The 26895-nt window shown below is 46.4% G+C and overlaps 53 non-coding genes and 4 pseudogenes across 53 annotated transcripts; all 57 read left to right on the top strand.

Moving 5' to 3' along the window:
- The first annotated feature begins 238 nt into the window (after positions 1–238).
- LOC148794990 (5S ribosomal RNA) lies at positions 239–357 on the top strand. The gene has a single exon (XR_016071612.1). It is a non-coding gene; the product is annotated as a 5S ribosomal RNA (ribosomal RNA).
- A 354-nt stretch (positions 358–711) lies between these two features.
- Positions 712–830, top strand: LOC148794989 (5S ribosomal RNA). The gene has a single exon (XR_016072712.1). It is a non-coding gene; the product is annotated as a 5S ribosomal RNA (ribosomal RNA).
- Positions 831–1185: 355 nt separating this feature from the next.
- Positions 1186–1304, top strand: LOC148794988 (5S ribosomal RNA). Its single transcript, XR_016074920.1, has one exon. It is a non-coding gene; the product is annotated as a 5S ribosomal RNA (ribosomal RNA).
- A 353-nt stretch (positions 1305–1657) lies between these two features.
- Positions 1658–1776, top strand: LOC148794987 (5S ribosomal RNA). The gene has a single exon (XR_016073386.1). It is a non-coding gene; the product is annotated as a 5S ribosomal RNA (ribosomal RNA).
- Positions 1777–2131: 355 nt separating this feature from the next.
- LOC148794986 (5S ribosomal RNA) lies at positions 2132–2250 on the top strand. Its single transcript, XR_016075573.1, has one exon. It is a non-coding gene; the product is annotated as a 5S ribosomal RNA (ribosomal RNA).
- A 354-nt stretch (positions 2251–2604) lies between these two features.
- Positions 2605–2723, top strand: LOC148794985 (5S ribosomal RNA). The gene has a single exon (XR_016069796.1). It is a non-coding gene; the product is annotated as a 5S ribosomal RNA (ribosomal RNA).
- Positions 2724–3078: 355 nt separating this feature from the next.
- Positions 3079–3197, top strand: LOC148794984 (5S ribosomal RNA). Its single transcript, XR_016071599.1, has one exon. It is a non-coding gene; the product is annotated as a 5S ribosomal RNA (ribosomal RNA).
- Positions 3198–3551: 354 nt separating this feature from the next.
- On the top strand, positions 3552–3670 carry LOC148794983 (5S ribosomal RNA). Its single transcript, XR_016072711.1, has one exon. It is a non-coding gene; the product is annotated as a 5S ribosomal RNA (ribosomal RNA).
- Positions 3671–4026: 356 nt separating this feature from the next.
- Positions 4027–4145, top strand: LOC148794982 (5S ribosomal RNA). Its single transcript, XR_016072742.1, has one exon. It is a non-coding gene; the product is annotated as a 5S ribosomal RNA (ribosomal RNA).
- Positions 4146–4499: 354 nt separating this feature from the next.
- Positions 4500–4618, top strand: LOC148794981 (5S ribosomal RNA). The gene has a single exon (XR_016073739.1). It is a non-coding gene; the product is annotated as a 5S ribosomal RNA (ribosomal RNA).
- A 356-nt stretch (positions 4619–4974) lies between these two features.
- Positions 4975–5093, top strand: LOC148794980 (5S ribosomal RNA). Its single transcript, XR_016074665.1, has one exon. It is a non-coding gene; the product is annotated as a 5S ribosomal RNA (ribosomal RNA).
- A 354-nt stretch (positions 5094–5447) lies between these two features.
- Positions 5448–5566, top strand: LOC148794979 (5S ribosomal RNA). The gene has a single exon (XR_016071587.1). It is a non-coding gene; the product is annotated as a 5S ribosomal RNA (ribosomal RNA).
- A 354-nt stretch (positions 5567–5920) lies between these two features.
- LOC148794978 (5S ribosomal RNA) lies at positions 5921–6039 on the top strand. The gene has a single exon (XR_016072710.1). It is a non-coding gene; the product is annotated as a 5S ribosomal RNA (ribosomal RNA).
- Positions 6040–6394: 355 nt separating this feature from the next.
- On the top strand, positions 6395–6513 carry LOC148794977 (5S ribosomal RNA). Its single transcript, XR_016071576.1, has one exon. It is a non-coding gene; the product is annotated as a 5S ribosomal RNA (ribosomal RNA).
- A 353-nt stretch (positions 6514–6866) lies between these two features.
- On the top strand, positions 6867–6985 carry LOC148794976 (5S ribosomal RNA). Its single transcript, XR_016070577.1, has one exon. It is a non-coding gene; the product is annotated as a 5S ribosomal RNA (ribosomal RNA).
- Positions 6986–7340: 355 nt separating this feature from the next.
- Positions 7341–7459, top strand: LOC148794975 (5S ribosomal RNA). The gene has a single exon (XR_016073308.1). It is a non-coding gene; the product is annotated as a 5S ribosomal RNA (ribosomal RNA).
- Positions 7460–7812: 353 nt separating this feature from the next.
- Positions 7813–7931, top strand: LOC148794974 (5S ribosomal RNA). The gene has a single exon (XR_016074944.1). It is a non-coding gene; the product is annotated as a 5S ribosomal RNA (ribosomal RNA).
- A 356-nt stretch (positions 7932–8287) lies between these two features.
- On the top strand, positions 8288–8406 carry LOC148794973 (5S ribosomal RNA). Its single transcript, XR_016071567.1, has one exon. It is a non-coding gene; the product is annotated as a 5S ribosomal RNA (ribosomal RNA).
- A 355-nt stretch (positions 8407–8761) lies between these two features.
- LOC148794972 (5S ribosomal RNA) lies at positions 8762–8880 on the top strand. The gene has a single exon (XR_016070769.1). It is a non-coding gene; the product is annotated as a 5S ribosomal RNA (ribosomal RNA).
- A 354-nt stretch (positions 8881–9234) lies between these two features.
- LOC148794971 (5S ribosomal RNA) lies at positions 9235–9353 on the top strand. Its single transcript, XR_016075213.1, has one exon. It is a non-coding gene; the product is annotated as a 5S ribosomal RNA (ribosomal RNA).
- A 353-nt stretch (positions 9354–9706) lies between these two features.
- Positions 9707–9825, top strand: LOC148794970 (5S ribosomal RNA). The gene has a single exon (XR_016069069.1). It is a non-coding gene; the product is annotated as a 5S ribosomal RNA (ribosomal RNA).
- A 355-nt stretch (positions 9826–10180) lies between these two features.
- On the top strand, positions 10181–10299 carry LOC148794969 (5S ribosomal RNA; annotated as a pseudogene).
- Positions 10300–10654: 355 nt separating this feature from the next.
- Positions 10655–10773, top strand: LOC148794968 (5S ribosomal RNA). The gene has a single exon (XR_016073738.1). It is a non-coding gene; the product is annotated as a 5S ribosomal RNA (ribosomal RNA).
- A 355-nt stretch (positions 10774–11128) lies between these two features.
- Positions 11129–11247, top strand: LOC148794967 (5S ribosomal RNA). The gene has a single exon (XR_016071859.1). It is a non-coding gene; the product is annotated as a 5S ribosomal RNA (ribosomal RNA).
- Positions 11248–11601: 354 nt separating this feature from the next.
- Positions 11602–11720, top strand: LOC148794966 (5S ribosomal RNA). The gene has a single exon (XR_016075694.1). It is a non-coding gene; the product is annotated as a 5S ribosomal RNA (ribosomal RNA).
- A 354-nt stretch (positions 11721–12074) lies between these two features.
- LOC148794965 (5S ribosomal RNA) lies at positions 12075–12193 on the top strand. Its single transcript, XR_016069336.1, has one exon. It is a non-coding gene; the product is annotated as a 5S ribosomal RNA (ribosomal RNA).
- Positions 12194–12548: 355 nt separating this feature from the next.
- On the top strand, positions 12549–12667 carry LOC148794964 (5S ribosomal RNA). The gene has a single exon (XR_016073653.1). It is a non-coding gene; the product is annotated as a 5S ribosomal RNA (ribosomal RNA).
- Positions 12668–13020: 353 nt separating this feature from the next.
- On the top strand, positions 13021–13139 carry LOC148794963 (5S ribosomal RNA). Its single transcript, XR_016073718.1, has one exon. It is a non-coding gene; the product is annotated as a 5S ribosomal RNA (ribosomal RNA).
- A 356-nt stretch (positions 13140–13495) lies between these two features.
- Positions 13496–13614, top strand: LOC148794962 (5S ribosomal RNA; annotated as a pseudogene).
- A 355-nt stretch (positions 13615–13969) lies between these two features.
- LOC148794961 (5S ribosomal RNA) lies at positions 13970–14088 on the top strand. Its single transcript, XR_016069722.1, has one exon. It is a non-coding gene; the product is annotated as a 5S ribosomal RNA (ribosomal RNA).
- A 355-nt stretch (positions 14089–14443) lies between these two features.
- Positions 14444–14562, top strand: LOC148794960 (5S ribosomal RNA). Its single transcript, XR_016072017.1, has one exon. It is a non-coding gene; the product is annotated as a 5S ribosomal RNA (ribosomal RNA).
- Positions 14563–14916: 354 nt separating this feature from the next.
- On the top strand, positions 14917–15035 carry LOC148794959 (5S ribosomal RNA). The gene has a single exon (XR_016075226.1). It is a non-coding gene; the product is annotated as a 5S ribosomal RNA (ribosomal RNA).
- Positions 15036–15390: 355 nt separating this feature from the next.
- Positions 15391–15509, top strand: LOC148794958 (5S ribosomal RNA). The gene has a single exon (XR_016069769.1). It is a non-coding gene; the product is annotated as a 5S ribosomal RNA (ribosomal RNA).
- Positions 15510–15865: 356 nt separating this feature from the next.
- LOC148794957 (5S ribosomal RNA) lies at positions 15866–15984 on the top strand (annotated as a pseudogene).
- Positions 15985–16339: 355 nt separating this feature from the next.
- Positions 16340–16458, top strand: LOC148794956 (5S ribosomal RNA). Its single transcript, XR_016074943.1, has one exon. It is a non-coding gene; the product is annotated as a 5S ribosomal RNA (ribosomal RNA).
- Positions 16459–16812: 354 nt separating this feature from the next.
- Positions 16813–16931, top strand: LOC148794955 (5S ribosomal RNA). Its single transcript, XR_016069721.1, has one exon. It is a non-coding gene; the product is annotated as a 5S ribosomal RNA (ribosomal RNA).
- Positions 16932–17286: 355 nt separating this feature from the next.
- LOC148794954 (5S ribosomal RNA) lies at positions 17287–17405 on the top strand. The gene has a single exon (XR_016071565.1). It is a non-coding gene; the product is annotated as a 5S ribosomal RNA (ribosomal RNA).
- Positions 17406–17759: 354 nt separating this feature from the next.
- On the top strand, positions 17760–17878 carry LOC148794953 (5S ribosomal RNA). The gene has a single exon (XR_016072683.1). It is a non-coding gene; the product is annotated as a 5S ribosomal RNA (ribosomal RNA).
- Positions 17879–18233: 355 nt separating this feature from the next.
- LOC148794952 (5S ribosomal RNA) lies at positions 18234–18352 on the top strand. Its single transcript, XR_016071479.1, has one exon. It is a non-coding gene; the product is annotated as a 5S ribosomal RNA (ribosomal RNA).
- A 353-nt stretch (positions 18353–18705) lies between these two features.
- On the top strand, positions 18706–18824 carry LOC148794951 (5S ribosomal RNA; annotated as a pseudogene).
- Positions 18825–19179: 355 nt separating this feature from the next.
- On the top strand, positions 19180–19302 carry LOC148794950 (5S ribosomal RNA). The gene has a single exon (XR_016070321.1). It is a non-coding gene; the product is annotated as a 5S ribosomal RNA (ribosomal RNA).
- Positions 19303–19657: 355 nt separating this feature from the next.
- Positions 19658–19776, top strand: LOC148794949 (5S ribosomal RNA). The gene has a single exon (XR_016073686.1). It is a non-coding gene; the product is annotated as a 5S ribosomal RNA (ribosomal RNA).
- Positions 19777–20131: 355 nt separating this feature from the next.
- LOC148794948 (5S ribosomal RNA) lies at positions 20132–20250 on the top strand. The gene has a single exon (XR_016074984.1). It is a non-coding gene; the product is annotated as a 5S ribosomal RNA (ribosomal RNA).
- A 354-nt stretch (positions 20251–20604) lies between these two features.
- LOC148794947 (5S ribosomal RNA) lies at positions 20605–20723 on the top strand. The gene has a single exon (XR_016073044.1). It is a non-coding gene; the product is annotated as a 5S ribosomal RNA (ribosomal RNA).
- Positions 20724–21078: 355 nt separating this feature from the next.
- Positions 21079–21197, top strand: LOC148794946 (5S ribosomal RNA). The gene has a single exon (XR_016070658.1). It is a non-coding gene; the product is annotated as a 5S ribosomal RNA (ribosomal RNA).
- Positions 21198–21551: 354 nt separating this feature from the next.
- Positions 21552–21670, top strand: LOC148794945 (5S ribosomal RNA). Its single transcript, XR_016070785.1, has one exon. It is a non-coding gene; the product is annotated as a 5S ribosomal RNA (ribosomal RNA).
- A 355-nt stretch (positions 21671–22025) lies between these two features.
- On the top strand, positions 22026–22144 carry LOC148794944 (5S ribosomal RNA). The gene has a single exon (XR_016071332.1). It is a non-coding gene; the product is annotated as a 5S ribosomal RNA (ribosomal RNA).
- Positions 22145–22497: 353 nt separating this feature from the next.
- LOC148794943 (5S ribosomal RNA) lies at positions 22498–22616 on the top strand. The gene has a single exon (XR_016073385.1). It is a non-coding gene; the product is annotated as a 5S ribosomal RNA (ribosomal RNA).
- Positions 22617–22972: 356 nt separating this feature from the next.
- LOC148794942 (5S ribosomal RNA) lies at positions 22973–23091 on the top strand. Its single transcript, XR_016069399.1, has one exon. It is a non-coding gene; the product is annotated as a 5S ribosomal RNA (ribosomal RNA).
- A 355-nt stretch (positions 23092–23446) lies between these two features.
- LOC148794941 (5S ribosomal RNA) lies at positions 23447–23565 on the top strand. The gene has a single exon (XR_016073436.1). It is a non-coding gene; the product is annotated as a 5S ribosomal RNA (ribosomal RNA).
- Positions 23566–23919: 354 nt separating this feature from the next.
- LOC148794940 (5S ribosomal RNA) lies at positions 23920–24038 on the top strand. Its single transcript, XR_016074684.1, has one exon. It is a non-coding gene; the product is annotated as a 5S ribosomal RNA (ribosomal RNA).
- A 355-nt stretch (positions 24039–24393) lies between these two features.
- Positions 24394–24512, top strand: LOC148794939 (5S ribosomal RNA). The gene has a single exon (XR_016070297.1). It is a non-coding gene; the product is annotated as a 5S ribosomal RNA (ribosomal RNA).
- Positions 24513–24867: 355 nt separating this feature from the next.
- Positions 24868–24986, top strand: LOC148794938 (5S ribosomal RNA). Its single transcript, XR_016070657.1, has one exon. It is a non-coding gene; the product is annotated as a 5S ribosomal RNA (ribosomal RNA).
- Positions 24987–25340: 354 nt separating this feature from the next.
- On the top strand, positions 25341–25459 carry LOC148794937 (5S ribosomal RNA). The gene has a single exon (XR_016070784.1). It is a non-coding gene; the product is annotated as a 5S ribosomal RNA (ribosomal RNA).
- Positions 25460–25814: 355 nt separating this feature from the next.
- On the top strand, positions 25815–25933 carry LOC148794936 (5S ribosomal RNA). The gene has a single exon (XR_016071330.1). It is a non-coding gene; the product is annotated as a 5S ribosomal RNA (ribosomal RNA).
- Positions 25934–26286: 353 nt separating this feature from the next.
- LOC148794935 (5S ribosomal RNA) lies at positions 26287–26405 on the top strand. The gene has a single exon (XR_016073384.1). It is a non-coding gene; the product is annotated as a 5S ribosomal RNA (ribosomal RNA).
- A 356-nt stretch (positions 26406–26761) lies between these two features.
- On the top strand, positions 26762–26880 carry LOC148794934 (5S ribosomal RNA). The gene has a single exon (XR_016069398.1). It is a non-coding gene; the product is annotated as a 5S ribosomal RNA (ribosomal RNA).
- The last annotated feature ends 15 nt before the right edge of the window (positions 26881–26895 follow it).

Raw genomic sequence — 26895 nt, 5'->3', positions numbered from 1 at the left:
TGAATGGCAACGATGCAAGAACCGGGCTTTCGGCATTCGTCATGCATTGTGGGCCCCGCGATAGTATTGCATCTATCCGGGGGTGCGGCAGATCTGAAATACAAACACTTTGCTCACGTAGGAGCTTGTGCACGGTTACCAAGGGAGGAAGGCTGCATACACAGTTTTTTCAAATCTAAAACAATTAATGGAGGGGAGCAAGATAGTGCATAAAGATCTAAGCGAGCATGAATTAAACGGGTGCGATCATACCAGCACTAATGCACCGGATCCCATCAGAACTCCGAAGTTAAGCGTGCTTGGGCGAGAGTAGTACTAGGATGGGTGACCTCCTGGGAAGTCCTCGTGTTGCACCCCAATTTTATTAATATTTTATTTTGATTTGTATTTGCAAATTCCATTTGTTGTTTCTGGGAGACAACTGGAAACAATGCGTCGGATACTCGGACCATTTGCGGCACGATCGTCATTACTGAATGGCAACGATGCAAGAACCGGGCTTTCGGCATTCGTCATGCATTGTGGGCCCCGCGATAGTATTGCATCTATCCGGGGGTGCGGCAGATCTGAAATGCAAACACTCTGCTCACGTAGGAGCTTGTGCACGGTTACCAAGGGAGGAAGGCTGCATACACAGTTTTTTCAAATCTAAAACAATTAATGGAGGGGAGCAAGATAGTGCATAAAGATCTAAGCGAGCATGAATTAAACGGGTGCGATCATACCAGCACTAATGCACAGGATCCCATCAGAACTCCGAAGTTAAGCGTGCTTGGGCGAGAGTAGTACTAGGATGGGTGACCTCCTGGGAAGTCCTCGTGTTGCACCCCAATTTTATTAATATTTTATTTCGATATCGTATTTGCAAATTCCATTTGTCGTTTCGGCGAGACAAACGCAAACAACGTGCCGGATACTCGGACCATTTGCGGCACGATTGTCATTACTGAATGGGAACCGTGCAAAAACCGGGCTTTTGGCATTCATCGTGCATTGTGGGCCCCGCGATATTATTGCATCTATCAGGGGGTGCGGCAGATCTGAAAAGCAAACACTCTGCTCACGTAGGAGCTTGTGCACGGTTACCAAGGGAGGAAGGCTGCATACACAGTTTTTTCAAGTCTAAAACAATTAATGGAGGGGAGCAAGATAGTGCATAAAGATCTAAGCGAGCATGAATTAAACGGGTGCGATCATACCAGCACTAATGCACTGGATCCCATCAGAACTCCGAAGTTAAGCGTGCTTGGGCGAGAGTAGTAATAGGATGGGTGACCTCTTGGGAAGTCCTCGTGTTGCACCCCAATTTTATTAATATTTTATTTTGATTTGTATTTGGAAATTCCATTTGTTGTTTCTGGGAGATACTGGAAACAATGCGTCGGATACTCGGACCATTTGCGGCACGATCGTCATTACTGAATGGCCACGATGCAAGAACCGGGCTTTCGGCATTCGTCATGCATTGTGGGCCCCACGATAGTATTGCATCTATCCGGAGGTGCGGCAGATCTGAAAAGCAAACACTCCGCTCACGTAGGAGCTTGTGCACGGTTACCAAGGGAAGAAGGCTGCATACACATTTTTTTCAAATCTAAAACAATTAATGGAAGGGAGCAAGATAGGTCATAAAGATCTAAGCGAGCATGAATTAAATGGGTGCGATCATACCAGCACTAATGCACCGGATCCCATCAGAACTCCGAAGTTAAGTGTGCTTGGGCGAGAGTAGTATTAGGATGGGTGACCTCCTGGGAAGTCCTTGTGTTGCACCCCAATTTTATTAATATTTTATTTCGATATCGTATTTGCAAATTCCATTTGTCGTTTCGGCGAGACAAACTCAAACAACGCGCCGGATACTCGGACCATTTGCGGCACGATCGTCATTACTGAATGGGAACCGTGCAAAAACCGGGCTTTTGGCATTCGTCGTGCATTGTGGGCCCCGCGATAGTATTGCATCTATCCGGGGGTGCGGCAGATCTAAAAAGCAAACACTCTGCTCACGTAAGAGCTTGTGCACGGTTACCAAGGGAGGAAGGCTGCATACACAGTTTTTTCAAGTCTAAAACAATTAATGGAGGGGAGCAAGATAGTGCATAAAGATCTAAGCGAGCATGAATTAAACGGGTGTGATCATACCAGCACTAATGCACCGGATCCCATCAGAACTCCGAAGTTAAGCGTTCTTGGGCGAGAGTAGTACTAGGATGGGTGACCTCCTCGGAAGTCCTCGTGTTGCACCCCAATTTTATTAATATTTTATTTTGATTTGTATTTGCAAATTCCATTTGTTGTTTCTGGGAGACAACTGGAAACAATGCGTCGGATACTCGGACCATTTGCGGCACGATCGTCATTACTGAATGGCAACGATGCAAGAACCGGGCTTTCGGCATTCGTCATGCATTGTGGGCCCCGCGATAGTATTGCATCTATCCGGGGGTGCGGCAGATCTGAAATGCAAACACTCTGCTCACGTACGAGCTTGTGCACGGTTACCAAGAGAGGAAGGCTGCATACACAGTTTTTTCAAATCTAAAACAATTAATGGAGGGGAGCAAGATAGTGCATAAAGATCTAAGCGAGCATGAATTAAACGGGTGCGATCATACCAGCACTAATGCACAGGATCCCATCAGAACTCCGAAGTTAAGCGTTCTTGGGCGAGAGTAGTAGTAGGATGGGTGACCTCTTGGGAAGTCCTCGTGTTGCACCCCAATTTTATTAATATTTTATTTCGATATCGTATTTGCAAATTCCATTTGTCATTTCGGCGAGACAAACGCAAACAACGTGCCGAATACTCGGACCATTTGCGGCACGATTGTCATTACTGAATGGGAACCGTGCAAAAACCGTGCTTTTGGCATTCATCGTGCATTGTGGGCCCCGCGATATTATTGCATCTATCAGGGGGTGCGGCAGATCTGAAAAGCAAACACTCTGCTCACGTAGGAGCTTGTGCACGGTTACCAAGGGAGGAAGGCTGCATACACAGTTTTTTCAAGTCTAAAACAATTAATGGAGGGGAGCAAGATAGTGCATAAAGATCTAAGCGAGCATGAATTAAACGGGTGCGATCATACCAGCACTAATGCACCGGATCCCATCAGAACTCCGAAGTTAAGCGTGCTTGGGCGAGAGTAGTACTAGGATGGGTGACCTCCTGGGAAGTCCTCGTGTTGCACCCCAATTTTATTAATATTTTATTTTGATTTGTATTTGCAAATTCCATTTGTTGTTTCTGGGAGACAACTGGAAACAATGCGTCGGATACTCGGACCATTCGCGGCACGATCGTCATTACTGAATGGCAACGATGCAAGAACCGGGCTTTCGGCATTCGTCATGCATTGTGGGCCCCGCGATAGTATTGCATCTATCCGGGGGTGCGGCAGATCTGAAATGCAAACACTCTGCTCACGTAGGAGCTTGTGCACGGTTACCAAGGGAGGAAGGCTGCATACACAGTTTTTTCAAATCTAAAACAATTAATGGAGGGGAGCAAGATAGTGCATAAAGATCTAAGCGAGCATGAATTAAACGGGTGCGATCATACCAGCACTAATGCACAGGATCCCATCAGAACTCCGAAGTTAAGCGTGCTTGGGCGAGAGTAGTACTAGGATGGGTGACCTCCTGGGAAGTCCTCGTGTTGCACCCCAATTTTATTAATATTTTATTTCGATATCGTATTTGCAAATTCCATTTGTCGTTTCGGCGAGACAAACGCAAACAACGTGCCGGATACTCGGACCATTTGCGGCACGATTGTCATTACTGAATGGGAACCGTGAAAAAACCGGGCTTTTGGCATTCGTCGTGCATTGTGGGCGCCGCGATAGTTTTGCATCTATCCGGGGGTGCGGCAGATCTAAAAAGCAAACACTCTGCTCACATAAGAGCTTGTGCACGGTTACCAAGGGAGGAAGGCTGCATACACAGTTTTTTTCAAGTCTAAAACAAATAATGGAGGGGAGCAAGATAGTGCATAAAGATCTAAGCGAGCATGAATTAAACGGGTGCGATCATACCAACATTAATGCACCGGATCCCATCAGAACTCCGAAGTTAAGCGTGCTTGGGCGAGAGTAGTACTAGGATGGGTGACCTCCTGGGAAGTCCTCGTGTTGCACCCCAATTTTATTAATATTTTATTTTGATTTGTATTTGCAAATTCCATTTGTTGTTTCTGGGAGACAACTGGAAACAATGCGTCGGATACTCGGACCATTTGCGGCACGATCGTCATTACTGAATGGCAACGATGCAAGAACCGGGCTTTCGGCATTCGTCATGCATTGTGGGCCCCGCGATAGTATTGCATCTATCCGGGGGTGCGGCAGATCTGAAAAGCAAACACTCTGCTCACGTAGGAGCTTGTGCACGGTTACCAAGGGAGGAAGGCTGCATACACAGTTTTTTCAAGTCTAAAACAATTAATGGAGGGGAGCAAGATAGTGCATAAAGATCTAAGCGAGCATGAATTAAACGGGTGCGATCATACCAGCACTAATGCACCGGATCCCATCAGAACTCCGAAGTTAAGTGTGCATGGGCGGGAGTAGTCCTAGGATGGGTGACCTCCTGGGAAGTCCTCGTGTTGCACCCCAATTTTATTAATATTTTATTTCGATATCGTATTTGCAAATTCCATTAATCGTTTCGGCGAGACAAACGCAAACAACGCGCCGGATACTCGGACCATTTGCGGCACGATTGTCATTACTGAATGGGAACGGTGAAAAAACCGGGCTTTTGGCATTCGTCGTGCATTGTGGGCCCCGCGATAGTTTTGCTTCTATCCGGGGGTGCGGCAGATCTAAAAAGCAAACACTCTGCTTACATAAGAGCTTGTGCACGGTTACCAAGGGAGGAAGGCTGCATACACAGTTTTTTTCAAGTCTAAAACAATTAATGGAGGGGAGCAAGATAGTGCATAAAGATCTAAGCGAGCATGAATTAAACGGGAGCGATCATACCAGCACTAATGCACCGGATCCCATCAGAACTCCAAAGTTAAGCGTGCTTGGGCGAGAGTAGTACTAGGGTGGGTGACCTCCTGGGAAGTCCTCGTGTTGCACCCCAATTTTATTAATATTTTATTTTGATTTGTATTTGCAAATTCCATTTGTTGTTTCTGGGAGACAACTGGAAACAATGCGTCGGATACTCGGACCATTTGCGGCACGATCGTCATTACTGAATGGCAACGATGCAAGAACCGGGCTTTCGGCATTCGTCATGCATTGTGGGCCCCGCGATAGTATTGCATCTATCCGGGGGTGCGGCAGATCTGAAATACAAACACTTTGCTCACGTAGGAGCTTGTGCACGGTTACCAAGGGAGGAAGGCTGCATACACAGTTTTTTCAAATCTAAAACAATTAATGGAGGGGAGCAAGATAGTGCATAAAGATCTAAGCGAGCATGAATTAAACGGGTGCGATCATACCAGCACTAATGCACCGGATCCCATCAGAACTCCGAAGTTAAGCGTGCTTGGGCGAGAGTAGTACTAGGATGGGTGACCTCCTGGGAAGTCCTCGTGTTGCACCCCAATTTTATTAATATTTTATTTTGATTTGTATTTGCAAATTCCATTTGTTGTTTCTGGGAGACAACTGGAAACAATGCGTCGGATACTCGGACCATTTGCGGCACGATCGTCATTACTGAATGGCAACGATGCAAGAACCGGGCTTTCGGCATTCGTCATGCATTGTGGGCCCCGCGATAGTATTGCATCTATCCGGGGGTGCGGCAGATCTGAAATGCAAACACTCTGCTCACGTAGGAGCTTGTGCACGGTTACCAAGGGAGGAAGGCTGCATACACAGTTTTTTCAAATCTAAAACAATTAATGGAGGGGAGCAAGATAGTGCATAAAGATCTAAGCGAGCATGAATTAAATGGGTGCGATCATACCAGCACTAATGCACAGGATCCCATCAGAACTCCGAAGTTAAGCGTGCTTGGGCGAGAGTAGTACTAGGATGGGTGACCTCCTGGGAAGTCCTCGTGTTGCACCCCAATTTTATTAATATTTTATTTCGATATCGTATTTGCAAATTCCATTTGTCGTTTCGGCGAGACAAACGCAAACAACGTGCCGGATACTCGGACCATTTGCGGCACGATTGTCATTACTGAATGGGAACCGTGCAAAAACCGGGCTTTTGGCATTCATCGTGCATTGTGGGCCCCGCGATATTATTGCATCTATCAGGGGGTGCGGCAGATCTGAAAAGCAAACACTCTGCTCACGTAGGAGCTTGTGCACGGTTACCAAGGGAGGAAGGCTGCATACACAGTTTTTTCAAATCTAAAACAATTAATGGAGGGGAGCAAGATAGTGCATAAAGATCTAAGCGAGCATGAATTAAACGGGTGCGATCATACCAGCACTAATGCACCGGATCCCATCAGAACTCCGAAGTTAAGCGTGCTTGGGCGAGAGTAGTACTAGGATGGGTGACCTCCTGGGAAGTCCTCGTGTTGCACCCCAATTTTATTAATATTTTATTTTGATTTGTATTTGGAAATTCCATTTGTTGTTTCTGGGAGATACTGGAAACAATGCGTCGGATACTCGGACCATTTGCGGCACGATCGTCATTACTGAATGGCAACGATGCAAGAACCGGGCTTTCGGCATTCGTCATGCATTGTGGGCCCCGCGATAGTATTGCATCTATCCGGGGGTGCGGCAGATCTGAAATGCAAACACTATGCTCACGTACGAGCTTGTGCACGGTTACCAAGAGAGGAAGGCTGCATACACAGTTTTTTCAAATCTAAAACAATTAATGGAGGGGTGCAAGATAGTGCATAAAGATCTAAGCGAGCATGAATTAAACGGGTGCGATCATACCAGCACTAATGCACAGGATCCCATCAGAACTCCGAAGTTAAGCGTTCTTGGGCGAGAGTAGTAGTAGGATGGGTGACCTCTAGGGAAGTCCTCGTGTTGCACCCCAATTTTATTAATATTTTATTTCGATATCGTATTTGCAAATTCCATTTGTCGTTTCGGCGAGACAAACGCAAACAACGTGCCGAATACTCGGACCATTTGCGGCACGATTGTCATTACTGAATGGGAACCGTGCAAAAACCGTGCTTTTGGCATTCATCGTGCATTGTGGGCCCCGCGATATTATTGCATCTATCAGGGGGTGCGGCAGATCTGAAAAGCAAACACTCTGCTCACGTAGGAGCTTGTGCACGGTTACCAAGGGAGGAAGGCTGCATACACAGTTTTTTCAAGTCTAAAACAATTAATGGAGGGGAGCAAGATAGTGCATAAAGATCTAAGCGAGCATGAATTAAACGGGTGCGATCATACCAGCACTAATGCACCGGATCCCATCGGAACTCCGAAGTTAAGCGTGCTTGGGCGAGAGTAGTATTAGGATGGGTGACCACCTGGGAAGTCCTTGTGTTGCACCCCAATTTTATTAATATTTTATTTTGATTTGTATTTGCAAATTCCATTTGTTGTTTCTGGGAGATACTGGAAACAATGCGTCGGATACTCGGACCATTTGCGGCACGATCGTCATTACTGAATGGCCACGATGCAAGAACCCGGCTTTCGGCATTCGTCATGCATTGTGGGCCCCACGATAGTATTGCATCTATCCGGAGGTGCGGCAGATCTGAAAAGCAAACACTCCGCTCACGTAGGAGCTTGTGCACGGTTACCAAGGGAAGAAGGCTGCATACACATTTTTTTCAAATCTAAAACAATTAATGGAAGGGAGCAAGATAGTTCATAAAGATCTAAGCGAGCATGAATTAAACGGGTGCGATCATACCAGCACTAAAGCACCGGATCCCATCAGAACTCCGAAGTTAAGTGTGCTTGGGCGAGAGTAGTATTAGGATGGTTGACCTCCTGGGAAGTCCTTGTGTTGCACCCCAATTTTATTAATATTTTATTTCGATATCGTATTTGCAAATTCCATTTGTCGTTTCGGCGAGACAAACTCAAACAACGCGCCGGATACTCGGACCATTTGCGGCACGATCGTCATTACTGAATGGGAACCGTGCAAAAACCATGCTTTTGGCATTCGTCGTGCATTGTGGGCCCCGCGATAGTATTGCATCTATCCGGGGGTGCGGCAGATCTGAAAAGCAAAACACACTGCTCACGTAGGAGCTTGTGCACGGTTACCAAGGGAGGAAGGCTGCATACACAGTTTTTTCAAGTCTAAAACAAATAATGGAGGGGAGCAAGATAGTGCATAAAGATCTAAGCGAGCATGAATTAAACGGGTGCGATCATACCAGCACTAATGCACCGGATCCCATCAGAACTCCGAAGTTAAGTGTGCATGGGCGAGAGTAGTACTAGGATGGGTGACCTCCTGGGAAGTCCTCGTGTTGCACCCCAATTTTATTAATATTTTATTTCGATATCGTATTTGCAAATTCCATTTGTCGTTTCGGCGAGACAAACGCAAACAACGCGCCGGATACTCGGACCATTTGCGGCACGATTGTCATTACTGAATGGGAACCGTGAAAAAACCGGGCTTTTGGCATTCGTCGTGCATTGTGGGCCCCGCGATAGTATTGCATTTATCCGGGGGTGCGGCAGATCTAAAAAGCAAACACTCTGCTCACGTAAGAGCTTGTGCACGGTTACCAAGGGAGGAAGGCTGCATACACAGTTTTTTCAAGTCTAAAACAATTAATGGAGGGGAGCAAGATAGTGCATAAAGATCTAAGCGAGCATGAATTAAACGGGTGCGATCATACCAGCACTAATGCATCGGATCCCATCAGAACTCCAAAGTTAATCGTGCATGGGCGAGAGTAGTACTAGGATGGGTGACCTCCTGGGAAGTCCTCGTGTTGCACACCAATTTTATTAATATTTTATTTTGATTTGTATTTGCAAATTCCATTTGTTGTTTCTGGGAGACAACTGGAAACAATGCGTCGGATACTCGGACCATTTGCGGCACGATCGTCATTACTGAATGGCAACGATGCAAGAACCGGGCTTTCGGCATTCGTCATGCATTGTGGGCCCCGCGATAGTATTGCATCTATCCGGGGGTGCGGCAGATCTGAAATGCAAACACTCTGCTCACGTACGAGCTTGTGCACGGTTACCAAGGGAGGAAGGCTGCATACACAGTTTTTTCAAATCTAAAACAATTAATGGAGGGGAGCAAGATAGTGCATAAAGATCTAAGCGAGCATGAATTAAACGGGTGCGATCATACCAGCACTAATGCACAGGATCCCTTTAGAACTCCGAAGTTAAGCGTGCTTGGGCGAGAGTAGTACTAGGATGGGTGACCTCCTGGGAAGTCCTCGTGTTGCACCCCAATTTTATTAATATTTTATTTTGATTTGTATTTGCAAATTCCATTTGTTGTTTCTGGGAGATACTGGAAACAATGCGTCGGATACTCGGACCATTTGCGGCACGATCGTCATTACTGAATGGCCACGATGCAAGAACCGGGCTTTCGGCATTCATCATGCATTGTGGGCCCCACGATAGTATTGCATCTATCCGGAGGTGCGGCAGATCTGAAAAGCAAACACTCCGCTCACGTAGGAGCTTGTGCACGGTTACCAAGGGAAGAAGGCTGCATACACATTTTTTTCAAATCTAAAACAATTAATGGAAGGGAGCAAGATAGTTCATAAAGATCTAAGCGAGCATGAATTAAACGGGTGCGATCATACCAGCACAAATGCACCGAATCCCATCAGAACTCCGATGTTAAGTGTGCTTGGGCGAGAGTAGTACTAGGATGGGTGACCTCCGGGGAAGTCCTCGTGTTGCACCCCAATTTTATTAATATTTTATTTCGATATCGTATTTGCAAATTCCATTTGTCGTTTCGGTGAGACAAACGCAAACAACGTGCCGGATACTCGGACCATTTGCGGCACGATTGTCATTACTGAATGGGAACCGTGCAAAAACCGGGCTTTTGGCATTCGTCGTGCATTGTGGGCCCCGCGATAGTATTGCATCTATCCGGGGGTGCGGCAGATCTGAAATGCAAACACTCTGCACACGTACGAGCTTGTGCACGGTTACCAAGGGAGGAAGGCTGCATACACAGTTTTTTCAAATCTAAAACAATTAATGGAGGGGAGCAAGTTAGTGCATAAAGATCTAAGCGAGCATGAATTAAACGGGTGCGATCATACCAGCACTAATGCACAGGATCCCATCAGAACTCCGAAGTTAAGCGTGCTTGGGCGAGACTATTACTAGGATGGGTGACCTCCTGGGAAGTCCTCGTGTTGCCCCCCAATTTTATTAATATTTTATTTCGATATCGTATTTGCAAATTCCATTTGTCGTTTCGGCGAGACAAACGCAAACAACGTGCCGGATTCTCGGACCATTTGCGGCACGATTGTCATTACTGAATGGGAACCGTGCAAAAACCGGGCTTTTGGCATTCATCGTGCATTGTGGGCCCCGCGATATTATTGCATCTATCAGGGGGTGCGGCAGATCTGAAAAGCAAACACTCTGCTCACGTAGGAGCTTGTGCACGGTTACCCAGGGAGGAAGGCTGCATACACAGTTTTTTCAAGTCTAAAACAATTAATGGAGGGGAGCAAGATAGTGCATAAAGATCTAAGCGAGCATGAATTAAACGGGTGCGATCATACCAGCACTAATGCACCGGATCCCATCAGAACTCCGAAGTTAAGTGTGCATGGGCGGGAGTAGTCCTAGGATGGGTGACCTCCTGGGAAGTCCTCGTGTTGCACCCCAATTTTATTAATATTTTATTTCGATATCGTATTTGCAAATTCCATTTGTCGTTTCGGCGAGACAAACGCAAACAACGCGCCGGATACTCGGACCATTTGCGGCACGATTGTCATTACTGAATGGGAACCGTGAAAAAACCGGGCTTTTGGCATTCGTCGTGCATTGTGGGCCCCGCGATAGTATTGCATCTATCCGGGGGTGCGGCAGATCTAAAAAGCAAACACTCTGCTCACGTAAGAGCTTGTGCACGGTTACCAAGGGAGGAAGGCTGCATACACAGTTTTTTCAAGTCTAAAACAATTAATGGAGGGGAGCAAGATAGTGCATAAAGATCTAAGCGAGCATGAATTAAACGGGTGCGATCATACCAGCACTAATGCATCGGATCCCATCAGAACTCCGAAGTTAAGCGTGCTTGGGCGAGAGTAGTACTAGGATGGGTGACCTCCTGGGAAGTCCTCGTGTTGCACCCCAATTTTATTAATATTTTATTTTGATTTGTATTTGCAAATTCCATTTGTTGTTTCTGGGAGACAACTGGAAACAATGCGTCGGATACTCGGACCATTTGCGGCACGATCGTCATTACTGAATGGCAACGATGCAAGAACCGGGCTTTCGGCATTCGTCATGCATTGTGGGCCCCGCGATAGTATTGCATCTATCCGGGGGTGCGGCAGATCTGAAATGCAAACACTCTGCTCACGTAGGAGTTTGTGCACGGTTACCAAGGGAGGAAGGCTGCATACACAGTTTTTTCAAATCTAAAACAATTAATGGAGGGGAGCAAGATAGTGCATAAAGATCTAAGCGAGCATGAATTAAACGGGTGCGATCGTACCAGCACTAATGCATCGGATCCCATGAGAACTCCGAAGTTAAGCGTGCTTGGGCGAGAGTAGTACTAGGATGGGTGACCTCCTGGGAAGTCCTCGTGTTGCACCCCAATTTTATTAATATTTTATTTTGATTTGTATTTGCAAATTCCATTTGTTGTTTCTGGGAGACAACTGGAAACAATGCGTCGGACACTCGGACCATTTGCGGCACGATCGTCATTACTGAATGGCAACGATGCAAGAACCGGGCTTTCGGCATTCGTCATGCATTGTGGGCCCCGCGATAGTATTGCATCTATCCGGGGGTGCGGCAGATCTGAAATGCAAACACTCTGCTCACGTACGAGCTTGTGCACGGTTACCAAGGGAGGAAGGCTGCATACACAGTTTTTTCAAATCTAAAACAATTAATGGAGGGGAGCAAGATAGTGCATAAAGATCTAAGCGAGCATGAATTAAACGGGTGCGATCATACCAGCACTAATGCACAGGATCCCATCAGAACTCCGAAGTTAAGCGTGCTTGGGCGAGAGTAGTACTAGGATGTGTGACCTCCTGGGAAGTCCTCGTGTTGCACCCCAATTTTATTAATATTTTATTTCGATATCGTATTTGCAAATTCCATTTGTCGTTTCGGCGAGACAAACGCAAACAACGTGCCGGATACTCGGACCATTTGCGGCACGATTGTCATTACTGAATGGGAACCGTGCAAAAACCGGGCTTTTGGCATTCATCGTGCATTGTGGGCCCCGCGATATTATTGCATCTATCAGGGGGTGCGGCAGATCTGAAAAGCAAACACTCTGCTCACGTAGAAGCTTGTGCACGGTTACCAAGGGAGGAAGGCTGCATACACAGTTTTTTCAAGTCTAAAACAATTAATGGAGGGGAGCAAGATAGTGCATAAAGATCTAAGCGAGCATGAATTAAACGGGTTCGATCATACCAGCACTAATGCACCGGATCCCATCAGAACTCCGAAGTTAAGCGTGCTTGGGCGAGAGTAGTACTAGGATGGGTGACCTCTTGGGAAGTCCTCGTGTTGCACCCCAATTTTATTAATATTTTATTTTGATTTGTATTTGCAAATTCCATTTGTTGTTTCTGGGAGATACTGGAAACAATGCGTCGGATACTCGGACCATTTGCGGCACGATCGTCATTACTGAATGGCCACGATGCAAGAACCGGGCTTTCGGCATTCGTCATGCATTGTGGGCCCCACGATAGTATTACATCTATCCGGAGGTGCGGCAGATCTGAAAAGCAAACACTCCGCTCACGTACGAGCTTGTGCACGGTTACCAAGGGAAGAAGGATGCATACACATTTTTTTCAAATCTAAAACAATTAATGGAAGGGAGCAAGATAGTTCATAAAGATCTAAGCGAGCATGAATTAAACGGGTGCGATCATACCAGCACTAATGCACCGGATCCCATCAGAACTCCGAAGTTAAGTGTGCTTGGGCGAGAGTAGTATTAGGATGGGTGACCTCCTGAGAAGTCCTTGTGTTGCACCCCAATTTTATTAATATTTTATTTCGATATCGTATTTGCAAATTCCATTTATCGTTTCGGCGAGACAAACTCAAACAACGCGCCGGATACTCGGACCATTTGCGGCACGATCGTCATTACTGAATGGGAACCGTGCAAAAACCAGGCTTTTGGCATTCGTCGTGCATTGTGGGCCCCGCGATAGTATTGCATCTATCCGGGGGTGCGGCAGATCTGAAAAGCAAAACACTCTGCTCACGTAGGAGCTTGTGCACGGTTACCAAGGGAGAAAGGCTGCATACACAGTTTTTTCAAGTCTAAAACAATTAATGGAGTGGAGCAAGATAGTGCATAAAGATCTAAGCGAGCATGAATTAAACGGGTGCGATCATACCAGCACTAATGCACCGGATCCCATCAAAACTCTGAAGTTAAGTGTGCATGGGCGAGAGTAGTACTAGGATAGGTGACCTCCTGGGAAGTCCTCGTGTTGCACCCCAATTTTATTAATATTTTATTTCGATATCGTATTTGCAAATTCCATTTGTCGTTTCGGCGAGACAAACGCAAACAACACGCCGGATACTCGGACCATTTGCGGCACGATTGTCATTACTGAATGGGAACCGTGAAAAAACCGGGCTTTTGGCATTCGTCGTGCATTGTGGGCCCCGCGATAGTATTGCATCTATCCGGGGGTGCGGCAGATCTGAAAAGCAAACACTCTGCTCACGTACGAGCTTGTGCACGGTTACCAAGGGAGGAAGGCTGCATACACAGTTTTTTCAAATCTAAAACAATTAATGGAGGGGAGCAAGATAGTGCATAAAGATCTAAGCGAGCATGAATTAAACGGGTGCGATCATACCAGCACTAATGCACAGGATCCCATCAGAACTCCGAAGTTAAGCGTGCTTGGGCGAGACTATTACTAGGATGGGTGACCTCCTGGGAAGTCCTCGTGTTGCACCCCAATTTTATTAATATTTTATTTCGATATCGTATTTGCAAATTCCATTTGTCGTTTCGGCGAGACAAACGCAAACAACGTGCCGGATACTCGGACCATTTGCGGCACGATTGTCATTACTGAATGGGAACCGTGCAAAAACCGGGCTTTTGGCATTCATCGTGCATTGTGGGCCCCGCGATATTATTGCATCTATCAGGGGGTGCGGCCGATCTGAAAAGCAAACACTCTGCTCACGTAGGAGCTTGTGCACGGTTACCAAGGGAGGAAGGCTGCATACACAGTTTTTTCAAGTCTAAAACAATTAATGGAGGGGAGCAAGATAGTGCATAAAGATCTAAGCGAGCATGAATTAAATAGGTGCGATCATACCAGCACTAATGCACCGGATCCCATCAGAACTCCGAAGTTAAGCGTGCTTGGGCGAGATTAGTACTAGGATGGGTGACCTCCTGGGAAGTCCTCGTGTTGCACCCCAATTTTATTAATATTTTATTTTGATTTGTATTTTCTAATTCCATTTGTTGTTTCTGGGAGACAACTGGAAACAATGCGTCGGATACTCGGACCATTTGCGGCACGATCGTCATTACTGAATGGCAACGATGCAAGAACCGGGCTTTCGGCATTCGTCATGCATTGTGGGCCCCGCGATAGTATTGCATCTATCCGGGGGTGCGGCAGATCTGAAATGCAAACACTCTGCTCACGTAGGAACTTGTGCACGGTTACCAAGGGAGGAAGGCTGCATACACAGTTTTTTCAAATCTAAAACAATTAATGGAGGGGAGCAAGATAGTGCATAAAGATCTAAGCGAGCATGAATTAAACGGGTGCGATCATACCAGCACTAATGCACAGGATCCCATCAGAACTCCGAAGTTAAGCGAGCTTGGGCGAGAGTAGTACTAGGATGGGTGACCTCCTGGGAATTCCTCGTGTTGCACCCCAATTTTATTAATATTTTATTTCGATATCGTATTTGCAAATTCCATTTGTTGTTTCGGCGAGACAAACGCAAACAACGTGCCGGATACTCGGACCATTTGCGGCACGATTGTCATTACTGAATGGGAACCGTGCAAAAACCGGGCTTTTGGCATTCATCGTGCATTGTGGGCCCCGCGATATTATTGCATCTATCAGGGGGTGCGGCAGATCTGAAAAGCAAACACTCCGCTCACGTACGAGCTTGTGCACGGTTACCAAGGGAAGAAGGCTGCATACACATTTTTTTCAAATCTATAACAATTAATGGAAGGGAGCAAGATAGTTCATAAAGATCTAAGCGAGCATGAATTAAACGGGTGCGATCATACCAGCACTATTGCACCGGATCCCATCAGAACTCCGAAGTTAAGTGTGCTTGGGCGAGAGTAGTATTAGGATGGGTGACCTCCTGGGGAGTCCTTGTGTTGCACCCCAATTTTATTAATATTTTATTTCGATATCGTATTTGCAAATTCCATTTGTCGTTTCGGCGAGACAAACTCAAACAACGCGCCGGATACTCGGACCATTTGCGGCACGATCGTCATTACTGAATGGGAACCGTGCAAAAACCAGGCTTTTGGCATTCGTCGTGCATTGTGGGCCCCGCGATAGTATTGCATCTATCCGGGGGTGCGGCAGATCTGAAAAGCAAAACACTCTGCTCACGTAGGAGCTTGTGCACGGTTACCAAGGGAGAAAGGCTGCATACACAGTTTTTTCAAGTCTAAAACAATTAATGGAGGGGAGCAAGATAGTGCATAAAGATCTAAGCGAGCATGAATTAAACGGGTGCGATCATACCAGCACTAATGCACCGGATCCCATCGAAACTCCGAAGTTAAGTGTGCATGGGCGAGAGTAGTACTAGGATAGGTGACCTCCTGGGAAGTCCTCGTGTTGCACCCCAATTTTATTAATATTTTATTTCGATATCGTATTTGCAAATTCCATTTGTCGTTTCGGCGAGACAAACGCAAACAACACGCCGGATACTCGGACCATTTGCGGCACGATTGTCATTACTGAATGGGAACCGTGAAAAAACCGGGCTTTTGGCATTCGTCGTGCATTGTGGGCCCCGCGATAGTATTGCATCTATCCGGGGGTGCGGCAGATCTGAAAAGCAGACACTCTGCTCACGTAAGAGCTTGTGCACGGTTACCAAGGGAGGAAGGCTGCATACACTGTTTATTCAAGTCTAAAACAATTAATGGAGGGGAGCAAGATAGTGCATAAAGATCTAAGCGAGCATGAATTAAACGGGTGCGATCATACCAGCACTAATGCATCGGAGCCCATCAGAACTCCGAAGTTAAGCGTGCTTGGGCGAGAGTAGTACTAGGATGGGTGACCTCCTGGGAAGTCCTCGTGTTGCACCCCAATTTTATTAATATTTTATTTTGATTTGTATTTGCAAATTCCATTTGTTGTTTCTGGGAGACAACTGGAAACAATGCGTCGGATACTCGGACCATTTGCGGCACGATCGTCATTACTGAATGGCAACGATGCAAGAACCGGGCTTTCGGCATTCGTCATGCATTGTGGGCCCCGCGATAGTATTGCATCTATCCGGAGGTGCGGCAGATGTGAAATGCAAACACTCTGCTCACGTACGAGCTTGTGCACGGTTACCAAGGGAGGAAGGCTGCATACACAGTTTTTTCAAATCTAAAACAATTAATGGAGGGGAGCAAGATAGTGCATAAAGATCTAAGCGAGCATGAATTAAACGGGTGCGATCATACCAGCACTAATGCACAGGATCCCATCAGAACTCCGAAGTTAAGCGTGCTTGGGCGAGACTATTACTAGGATGGGTGACCTCCTGGGAAGTCCTCGTGTTGCACCCCAATTTTATTAATATTTTATTTCGATATCGTATTTGCAAATTCCATTTGTCGTTTCGGCGAGACAAACGCAAACAACGTGCCGGATACTCGGACCATTTGCGGCACGATTGTCATTACTGAATGGGAACCGTGCAAAAACCGGGCTTTTGGCATTCATCGTGCATTGTGGGCCCCGCGATATTATTGCATCTATCAGGGGGTGCGGCAGATCTGAAAAGCAAACACTCTGCTCACGTAGGAGCTTGTGCACGGTTACCAAGGGAGGAAGGCTGCATACACAGTTTTTTCAAGTCTAAAACAATTAATGGAGGGGAGCAAGATAGTGCATAAAGATCTAAGCGAGCATGAATTAAACGGGTGCGATCATACCAGCACTAATGCACCGGATCCCATCAGAACTCCGAAGTTAAGCGTGCTTGGGCGAGAGTAGTACTAGGATGGGTGACCTCCTGGGAAGTCCTCGTGTTGCACCCCAATTTTATTAATATTTTATTTTGATTTGTATTTGCAAATTCCATTTGTTGTTTCTGGGAGACAACTGGAAACAATGCGTCGGATACTCGGACCATTTGCGGCACGATCGTCATTACTGAATGGCAACGATGCAAGAACCGGGCTTTCGGCATTCGTCATGCATTGTGGGCCCCGCGATAGTATTGCATCTATCCGGGGGTGCGGCAGATCTGAAATGCAAACACTCTGCTCACGTAGGAACTTGTGCACGGTTACCAAGGGAGGAAGGCTGCATACACAGTTTTTTCAAATCTAAAACAATTAATGGAGGGGAGCAAGATAGTGCATAAAGATCTAAACGAGCATGAATTAAACGGGTGCGATCATACCAGCACTAATGCACAGGATCCCATCAGAACTCCGAAGTTAAGCGTGCTTGGGCGAGAGTAGTACTAGGATGGGTGACCTCCTGGGAATTCCTCGTGTTGCACCCCAATTTTATTAATATTTTATTTCGATATCGTATTTGCAAATTCCATTTGTCGTTTCGGCGAGACAAACGCAAACAACGTGCCGGATACTCGGACCATTTGCGGCACGATTGTCATTACTGAATGGGAACCGTGCAAAAACCGGGCTTTTGGCATTCATCGTGCATTGTGGGCCCCGCGATATTATTGCATCTATCAGGGGGTGCGGCAGATCTGAAAAGCAAACACTCTGCTCACGTAGGAGCTTGTGCACGGTTACCAAGGGAGGAAGGCTGCATACACAGTTTTTTCAAGTCTAAAACAATTAATGGAGGGGAGCAAGATAGTGCATAAAGATCTAACCGAGCATGAATTAAACGGGTGCGATCATACCAGCACTAATGCACCGGATCCCATCAGAACTCCGAAGTTAAGCGTGCTTGGGCGAGAGTAGTACTAGGACGGGTGACCTCCTGGGAAGTCCTCGTGTTGCACCCCAATTTTATTAATATTTTATTTTGATTTGTATTTGCAAATTCCATTTGTTGTTTCTGGGAGATACTGGAAACAATGCGTCGGATACTCGGACCATTTGCGGCACGATCGTCATTACTGAATGGCCACGATGCAAGAACCGGGCTTTCGGCATTCGTCATGCATTGTGGGCCCCACGATAGTATTGCATCTATCCGGAGGTGCGGCAGATCTGAAAAGCAAACACTCCGCTCACGTAGGAGCTTGTGCACGGTTACCAAGGGAAGAAGGCTGCATACACATTTTTTTCGAATCTAAAACAATTAATGGAAGGGAGCAAGACAGTTCATAAAGATCTAAGCGAGCATGAATTAAACGGGTGCGATCATACCAGCACTAATGCACCGGATCCCATCAGAACTCCGAAGTTAAGTGTGCTTTGGCGAGAGTAGTATTAGGATGGGTGACCTCCTGGGAAGTCCTTGTCTTGCACCCCAATTTTATTAATATTTTATTTCGATATCGTATTTGCAAATTACATTTGTCGTTTCGGCGAGACAAACTCAAACAACGCGCCGGATACTCGGACCATTTGCGGCACGATCGTCATTACTGAATGGGAACCGTGCAAAAACCAGGCTTTTGGCATTCGTCGTGCATTGTGGGCCCCGCGATAGTATTGCATCTATCCGGGGGTGCGGCAGATCTGAAAAGCAAACACTCTGCTCACGTAGGAGCTTGTGCACGGTTACCAAGGGAGGAAGGCTGCATACACAGTTTTTTCACGTCTAAAACAATTAATGGAGGGGAGCAAGATAGTGCATAAAGATCTAAGCGAGCATGAATTAAACGGGTGCGATCATACCAGCACTAATGCACCGGATCCCATCGGATCAGAACTCCGAAGTTAAGTGTACATGGGCGGGAGTAGTACTAGGATGGGTGACCTCTTGGGAAGTCTCGTGTTGCACCCCAATTTTATTAATATTTTATTTCGATATCGTATTTGCAAATTCCATTTGTCGTTTCGGCGAGACAAACGCAAACAACGCGCCGGATACTCGGACCATTTGCGGCACGATCGTCATTACTGAATGGGAACCGTGCAAAAACCGGGCTTTTGGCATTCGTCGTGCATTGTGGGCCCCGCGATAGTATTGCATCTATCAGGGGGTGCGGCAGATCTGAAAAGCAAACACTCCGCTCACGTAGGAGCTTGTGCACGGTTACCAAGGGAGGAAGGCTGCATACACAGTTTTTTCAAATCTAAAACAATTAATGGAGGGGAGCAAGATAGTGCATAAAGATCTAAGCGAGCATGAATTAAACGGGTGCGATCATACCAGCACAAATGCACCGGATCCCATCAGAACTCCGAAGTTAAGTGTGCTTGGGCGAGAGTAGTACTAGGATGGGTGACCTCCGGGGAAGTCCTCATGTTGCACCCCAATTTTATTAATATTTTATTTCGATATCGTATTTGCAAATTCCATTTGTCGTTTCGGTGAGACAAACGCAAACAACGTGCCGGATACTCGGACCATTTGCGGCACGATTGTCATTACTGAATGGGAACCGTGCAAAAACCGGGCTTTTGGCATTCGTCGTGCATTGTGGGCCCCGCGATAGTATTGCATCTATCAGGGGGTGCGGCAGATCTGAAAAGCAAACACTCCGCTCACGTAGGAGCTTGTGCACGGTTACCAAGGGAGGAAGGCTGCATACACAGTTTTTTCAAATCTAAAACAATTAATGGAGGGGAGCAAGATAGTGCATAAAGATCTAAGCGAGCATGAATTAAACGGGTGCGATCATACCAGCACTAATGCACAGGATCCCATCAGAACTCCGAAGTTAAGCGTGCTTGGGCGAGAGTAGTACTAGGATGGGTGACCTCCTGGGAAGTCCTCGTGTTGCTCCCCAATTTTATTAATATTTTATTTCGATATCGTATTTGCAAATTCCATTTGACGTTTCGGCGAGACAAACGCAAACAACGTGCCGGATACTCAGACCATTTGCGCACGATTGTCATTACTGAATGGGAACCGTGCAAAAACCGGGCTTTTGGCATTCATCGTGCATTGTGGGCCCCGCGATATTATTGCATCTATCAGGGAGTGCGGCAGATCTGAAAAGCAAACACTCTGCTCACGTAGGAGCTTGTGCACGGTTACCAAGGGAGGAAGGCTGCATACACAGTTTTTTCAAGTCTAAAACAAATAATGGAGGGGAGCAAGATAGTGCATAAAGATCTAAGCGAGCATGAATTAAACGGGTGCGATCATACCAGCACTAATGCACCGGATCCCATCAGAACTCCGAAGTTAAGTGTGCATGGGCGAGAGTAGTACTAGGATGGTTGACCTCCTGGGAAGTCCTCGTGTTGCACCCCAATTTTATTAATATTTTATTTCGATATCCTATTTGCAAATTCCATTTGTCGTTTCGGCGAGACAAACGCAAATAACGCGCCGTATACTCGGACCATTTGCGGCACGATTGTCATTATTGAATGGGAACCGTGAAAAAACCGGGCTTTTGGCATTCGTCGTGCATTGTGGGCCCCGCGATAGTATTGCATCTATCCGGGGGTGCGGCAGATCTAAAAAGCAAACACTCTGCTCACGTAAGAGCTTGTGCACGGTTACCAAGGGAGGAAGGCTGCATACACAGTTTTTTCATGTCTAAAACAATTAATGGAGGGGAGCAAGATAGTGCATAAAGATCTAAGCGAGCATGAATTAAACGGGTGCGATCATACCAGCACTAATGCATCGGATCCCATCAGAACTCCGAAGTTAAGCGTGCTTGGGCGAGAGTAGTACTAGGATGGGTGACCTCCTGGGAAGTCCTCGTGTTAAACCCCAATTTTATTAATATTTTATTTTGATTTGTATTTGCAAATTCCATTTGTTGTTTCTGGGAGACAACTGGAAACAATGCGTCGGATACTCGGACCATTTGCGGCACGATCGTCATTACTGAATGGCAACGATGCAAGAACCGGGCTTTCGGCATTCGTCATGCATTGTGGGCCCCGCGATAGTATTGCATCTATCCGGGGGTGCGGCAGATCTGAAAAGCAAACACTCTGCTCACGTAGGAGCTTGTGCACGGTTACCAAGGGAGGAAGGCTGCATACACAGTTTTTTCAAGTTTAAAACAAATAATGGAGGGGAGCAAGATAGTGCATAAAGATCTAAGCGAGCATGAATTAAACGGGTGCGATCATTCCAGCACTAATGCACAGGATCCCATCAGAACTCCGAAGTTAAGCGTGCTTGGGCGAGAGTAGTACTAGGATGGGTGACCTCCTGCGATGTCCTCGTGTTGCACCCCAATTTTATTAATATTTTATTTCGATATCGTATTTGCAAATTCCATTTGTCGTTTCGGCGAGACAAACGCAAACAACGTGCCGGATACTCGGACCATTTGCGGCACGATTGTCATTACTGAATGGGAACCGTGCAAAAACCGGGCTTTTGGCATTCATCGTGCATTGTGGGCCCCGCGATATTATTGCATCTATCAGGGGGTGCGGCAGATCTGAAAAGCAAACACTCTGCTCACGTAGGAGCTTGTGCACGGTTACCAAGGGAGGAAGGCTGCATACACAGTTTTTTCAAGTCTAAAACAATTAATGGAGGGGAGCAAGATAGTGCATAAAGATCTAAGCGAGCATGAATTAAACGGGTGCGATCATACCAGCACTAATGCACCGGATCCCATCAGAACTCCGAAGTTAAGCGTGCTTGGGCGAGAGTAGTACTAGGATGGGTGACCTCCTGGGAAGTCCTCGTTTTGCACCCCAATTTTATTAATATTTTATTTTGATTTGTATTTGCAAATTCCATTTGTTGTTTCTGGGAGATACTGGAAACAATGCGTCGGATACTCGGACCATTTGCGGCACGATCGTCATTACTGAATGGCCACGATGCAAGAACCGGGCTTTCGGCATTCGTCATGCATTGTGGGCCCCACGATAGTATTGCATCTATCCGGAGGTGCGGCAGATCTGAAAAGCAAACACTCCGCTCACGTAGGAGCTTGTGCACGGTTACCAAGGGAAGAAGGCTGCATACACATTTTTTTCAAATCTAAAACAATTAATGGAAGGGAGCAAGATAGTTCATAAAGATCTAAGCGAGCATGAATTAAACGGGTGCGATCATACCAGCACTAATGCACCGGATCCCATCAGAACTCCGAAGTTAAGTGTGCTTGGGCGAGAGTAGTATTAGGATGGGTGACCTCCTGGGAAGTCCTTGTGTTGCACCCCAATTTTATTAATATTTTATTTCGATATCGTATTTGCAAATTCCATTTGTCGTTTCGGCGAGACAAACTCAAACAACGCGCCGGATACTCGGACCATTTGCGGCACGATCGTCATTACTGAATGGGAACCGTGCAAAAACCAGGCTTTTGGCATTCGTCGTGCATTGTGGGCCCCGCGATAGTATTGCATCTATCCGGGGGTGCGGCAGATCTGAAAAACAAAACACTCTGCTCACGTAGGAGCTTGTGCACGGTTACCAAGGGAGGAAGGCTGCATACACAGTTTTTTCAAGTCTAAAACAATTAATGGAGGGGAGCAAGATAGTGCATAAAGATCTAAGCGAGCATGAATTAAACGGGTGCGATCATACCAGCACTAATGCACCGGATCCCATCAAAACTCCGAAGTTAAGTGTGCATGGGCGAGAGTAGTAGTAGGATGGGTGACCTCCTGGGAAGTCCTCGTGTTGCACCCCAATTTTATTAATATTTTATTTCGATATCGTATTTGCAAATTCCATTTGTCGTTTCGGCGAGACAAACGCAAACAACACGCCGGATACTCGGACCATTTGCGGCACGATTGTCATTACTGAATGGGAACCGTGAAAAAACCGGGCTTTTGGCATTCGTCGTGCATTGTGGGCCCCGCGATAGTATTGCATTTATCCGGGGGTGCGGCAGATCTGAAAAGCAAACACTCTGCTCACGTAAGAGCTTGTGCACGGTTACCAAGGGAGGAAGGCTGCATACACTGTTTATTCAAGTCTAAAACAATTAAGGGAGGGGAGCAAGATAGTGCATAAAGATCTAAGCGAGCATGAATTAAACGGGTGTGGTCATACCAGCACTAATGCATCGGATCCCATCAGAACTCCGAAGTTAAGCGTGCTTGGGCGAGAGTAGTACTAGGATGGGTGACCTCCTGGGAAGTCCTCGTGTTGCACCCCAATTTTATTAATATTTTATTTTGATTTGTGTTTGCAAATTCCATTTGTTGTTTCTGGGAGACAACTGGAAACAATGCGTCGGATACTCGGACCATTTGCGGCACGATCGTCATTACTGAATGGCAACGATGCAAGAACCGGGCTTTCGGCATTCGTCATGCATTGTGGGCCCCGCGATAGTATTGCATCTATCCGGAGGTGCGGCAGATCTGAAAAGCAAACACTCTGCTCACGTAGGAGTTTGCGCACGGTTACCAAGGGAGGAAGGCTGCATACACAGTTTTTTCATGTCTAAAACAATTAATGGAGGGGAGCAAGATAGTGCATACAGATCTAAGCGAGCATGAATTAAACGGGTGCGATCATACCAGCACTAATGCACCGGATCCCATCAGAACTCCGAAGTTAAGTGTGCATGGGCGAGAGTAGTACTAGGATAGGTGACCTCCTGGGAAGTCCTCGTGTTGCACCCCAATTTTATTAATATTTTATTTCGATATCGTATTTGCAAATTCCATTTGTCGTTTCGGCGAGACAAACACAAACAACGTGCCGGATACTCGGACCATTTGCGGCACGATTGTCATTACTGAATGGCAACGATGCAAGAACCGGGCTTTCGGCATTCGTCGTGCATTGTGGGCCCCGTGATAGTATTGCATCTATCCGGAGGTGCGGCAGATCTGAAAAGCAAACACTCCGCTCACGTAGGAGCTTGTGCACGGTTACCAAGGGAGGAAGGCTGCATACACATTTTTTTCAAATCTAAAACAATTAATGGAAGGGAGCAAGATAGTTCATAAAGATCTAAGCGAGCATGAATTAAACGGGTGCGATCATACCAGCACAAATGCACCGGATCCCATCAGAACTCCGAAGTTAAGTGTGCTTGGGCGAGAGTAGTACTAGGATGGGTGACCTCCAGGGAAGTCCTCGTGTTGCACCCCAATTTTATTAATATTTTATTTCGATATCGTATTTGCAAATTCCATTTGTCGTTTCGGTGAGACAAACGCAAACAACGTGCCGGATACTCGGACCATTTGCGGCACGATTGTCATTACTGAATGGGAACCGTGCAAAAACCGGGCTTTTGGCATTCGTCGTGCATTGTGGGCCCCGCGATAGTATTGCATCTATCCGGGGGTGCGGCAGATCTAAAAAGCAAACACTCTGCTCACGTAAGAGCTTGTGCACGGTTACCAAGGGAGGAAGGCTGCATACACAGTTTTTTCATGTCTAAAACAATTAATGGAGGGGAGCAAGATAGTGCATAAAGATCTAAGCGAGCATGAATTAAACGGGTGCGATCATACCAGCACTAATGCATCGGATCCCATCAGAACTCCGAAGTTAAGCGTGCTTGGGCGAGAGTAGTACTAGGATGGGTGACCTCCTGGGAAGTCCTCGTGTTAAACCCCAATTTTATTAATATTTTATTTTGATTTGTATTTGCAAATTCCATTTGTTGTTTCTGGGAGACAACTGGAAACAATGCGTCGGATACTCGGACCATTTGCGGCACGATCGTCATTACTGAATGGCAACGATGCAAGAACCGGGCTTTCGGCATTCGTCATGCATTGTGGGCCCCGCGATAGTATTGCATCTATCCGGGGGTGCGGCAGATCTGAAAAGCAAACACTCTGCTCACGTAGGAGCTTGTGCACGGTTACCAAGGGAGGAAGGCTGCATACACAGTTTTTTCAAGTTTAAAACAAATAATGGAGGGGAGCAAGATAGTGCATAAAGATCTAAGCGAGCATGAATTAAACGGGTGCGATCATTCCAGCACTAATGCACAGGATCCCATCAGAACTCCGAAGTTAAGCGTGCTTGGGCGAGAGTAGTACTAGGATGGGTGACCTCCTGCGATGTCCTCGTGTTGCACCCCAATTTTATTAATATTTTATTTCGATATCGTATTTGCAAATTCCATTTGTCGTTTCGGCGAGACAAACGCAAACAACGTGCCGGATACTCGGACCATTTGCGGCACGATTGTCATTACTGAATGGGAACCGTGCAAAAACCGGGCTTTTGGCATTCATCGTGCATTGTGGGCCCCGCGATATTATTGCATCTATCAGGGGGTGCGGCAGATCTGAAAAGCAAACACTCTGCTCACGTAGGAGCTTGTGCACGGTTACCAAGGGAGGAAGGCTGCATACACAGTTTTTTCAAGTCTAAAACATTTAATGGAGGGGAGCAAGATAGTGCATAAAGATCTAAGCGAGCATGAATTAAACGGGTGCGATCATACCAGCACTAATGCACCGGATCCCATCAGAACTCCGAAGTTAAGCGTGCTTGGGCGAGAGTAGTACTAGGATGGGTGACCTCCTGGGAAGTCCTCGTTTTGCACCCCAATTTTATTAATATTTTATTTTGATTTGTATTTGCAAATTCCATTTGTTGTTTCTGGGAGATACTGGAAACAATGCGTCGGATACTCGGACCATTTGCGGCACGATCGTCATTACTGAATGGCCACGATGCAAGAACCGGGCTTTCGGCATTCGTCATGCATTGTGGGCCCCACGATAGTATTGCATCTATCCGGAGGTGCGGCAGATCTGAAAAGCAAACACTCCGCTCACGTAGGAGCTTGTGCACGGTTACCAAGGGAAGAAGGCTGCATACACATTTTTTTCAAATCTAAAACAATTAATGGAAGGGAGCAAGATAGTTCATAAAGATCTAAGCGAGCATGAATTAAACGGGTGCGATCATACCAGCACTAATGCACCGGATCCCATCAGAACTCCGAAGTTAAGTGTGCTTGGGCGAGAGTAGTATTAGGATGGGTGACCTCCTGGGAAGTCCTTGTGTTGCACCCCAATTTTATTAATATTTTATTTCGATATCGTATTTGCAAATTCCATTTGTCGTTTCGGCGAGACAAACTCAAACAACGCGCCGGATACTCGGACCATTTGCGGCACGATCGTCATTACTGAATGGGAACCGTGCAAAAACCAGGCTTTTGGCATTCGTCGTGCATTGTGGGCCCCGCGATAGTATTGCATCTATCCGGGGGTGCGGCAGATCTGAAAAACAAAACACTCTGCTCACGTAGGAGCTTGTGCACGGTTACCAAGGGAGGAAGGCTGCATACACAGTTTTTTCAAGTCTAAAACAATTAATGGAGGGGAGCAAGATAGTGCATAAAGATCTAAGCGAGCATGAATTAAACGGGTGCGATCATACCAGCACTAATGCACCGGATCCCATCAAAACTCCGAAGTTAAGTGTGCATGGGCGAGAGTAGTAGTAGGATGGGTGACCTCCTGGGAAGTCCTCGTGTTGCACCCCAATTTTATTAATATT

Source organism: Nelumbo nucifera, chromosome 4 (assembly GCF_055504915.1).
Source record: "Nelumbo nucifera cultivar China Antique chromosome 4, China Antique-T2T, whole genome shotgun sequence".
Taxonomy (NCBI): domain Eukaryota; kingdom Viridiplantae; phylum Streptophyta; class Magnoliopsida; order Proteales; family Nelumbonaceae; genus Nelumbo; species Nelumbo nucifera.
The sequence above is the reverse complement of the archived record's forward strand: the minus strand, read 5'-3'. Positions and strand labels throughout refer to the sequence as shown.